The 1,613-nt window shown below is 46.9% G+C and overlaps 1 pseudogene; it reads left to right on the top strand.

Annotated features, from left to right (window-relative positions):
- The window catches only part of LOC109488689, a 24,461-nt pseudogene extending 23,561 nt beyond the window's left edge, over positions 1-900 (top strand).
- The last annotated feature ends 713 nt before the right edge of the window (positions 901-1,613 follow it).

The following is a 1,613-nucleotide window of genomic DNA, read 5'->3' as shown; positions in this document are numbered from 1 at the left end:
AATGGGAAGCCCATCTCCATCTTCCAGGAGCAAGATCCCGCCAACATCAAATGGGGTGATGCTTGTGCTGAATATGTTGTGGAGTCCACTGGGGTCTTCACCATGATGGAGAAGGCTGGGGCTCACTTGAAGGGTGGGGCCAAGAAGGCTATCATCTCTGTCCCTTCTGCCGATGCCTGCATTTTTGTGTTGGGCATGAACCATGAGAAGTATGACAGCTCTCTGAAGATTGTCAGCAATGCCTCCTGTACCCCCAACTGCTTGACCCCTCTGACCAAAGTCATACATGACAACTTTGGTATTGTGGAGGAACTTGGCACCACAGTGCATGCCATAACTGCCACCCAGAAGACTGTGGTCAGCCCCTCTGGAAAGTTGTGGTGTGATGGCTGAGGAGCTGCACAGAACATCATCCCTGCCTTTACTGGTGCTGCCAAGGCCATAGGCAAAGTCATCCCTGAACTGAACGGGAAGCTCACTGGCATGGCCTTCTATGTCCCCACCTCCAATGTGTTGGTTGTGAAACTTACCTGCTGCCTGGAGAAAGCTGCCAAATATGATGACACCAAGAAGATGGTGAAGCAGGCATTGGAAGGCCCCGTCAAGGGCATCCTGGACTACACCAAGGACCAGGTTATCTCCTGCAACTTTAACAATGACACCCACTCTTCCACCTTTGATGCTGGGGCTGGCATTGCTCTCAATGACCACTTTGTCAAGCTCATTTCCTGGTATGACAATGAATTTGGTTACAGCAACCAGGTGGTGGACCTTATGGTCCACATGGCCTCCAAAAAGTAAAAGCTCCTGGAGTGCCAGCCCCAGCGAGAGCAAGAGGAAGACAGGGGCCATCAGGTTCTGGGAAGTCCTTGCCCCAACTCATCCCCCAACACACTGAGAATCTCCTGACCTCCACAGTTTCCATTCCAGACCCCCTGAAGAAGGGGAGGGGTTTAGAGAGTCCTACCTGTCATACCATCAATAAAGTATACTGTACCTAGCCAAAAAAAAAAAAAAAAGTAAATCAAATCATGTCACTTTTAGCTGAAAATTCTCCATTAACTTTTCCTTTCAGTGAAATAAAATCCAGACTTCTTATTGTTCCAGGCAAGGACCTACATGATATAGCTAGTTCCTCCTTCATTTTGTACCAGACTCCCTCACTTCCATAGATTTGTTTGTTTCTCAAACACACCAGGTTTGTTTCTTTTTCAAGGCTGCTCCAAGGTGTGACTTGCTGTGTGAGTATGGTAGGAGGGAGGAAGCTTTAGCTTCTCTTCCTCCCCTGTATTCTCCATTAGCTTCCCTCAAAGCCACTCTGAATAAATGTAAAATCTAAGTGAAAGAGGTGGCTTACTCTACAAGTACAGCTTCAGGATGAGAGGCAAGTTCCCTGGGTTCTCCCAACCAGATCTCTGCCACGATCTCTAGGCTTGCTTCATTTCAAGCTTCTGTTAAAATATCATCTCCTCAAAATATCATCTCCTCAGAGATGCCCTCTTTGATCCATTATAGCACCTTCCTGGCTCTGTGATATTGCTTTGTTGATATTGAGTTTGGTTGCACTCAAGAAATTGCCTTGTTAATTAGTTAATTTGATTAACAGGCTTTGT

This window comes from Ailuropoda melanoleuca, chromosome 4, assembly GCF_002007445.2.
Source record: "Ailuropoda melanoleuca isolate Jingjing chromosome 4, ASM200744v2, whole genome shotgun sequence".
In the NCBI taxonomy this organism is placed as follows: Eukaryota; Metazoa; Chordata; class Mammalia; order Carnivora; family Ursidae; genus Ailuropoda; species Ailuropoda melanoleuca.
Note: the sequence above shows the minus strand (reverse complement) of the source record. Positions and strands in the feature narration are given on the sequence as shown.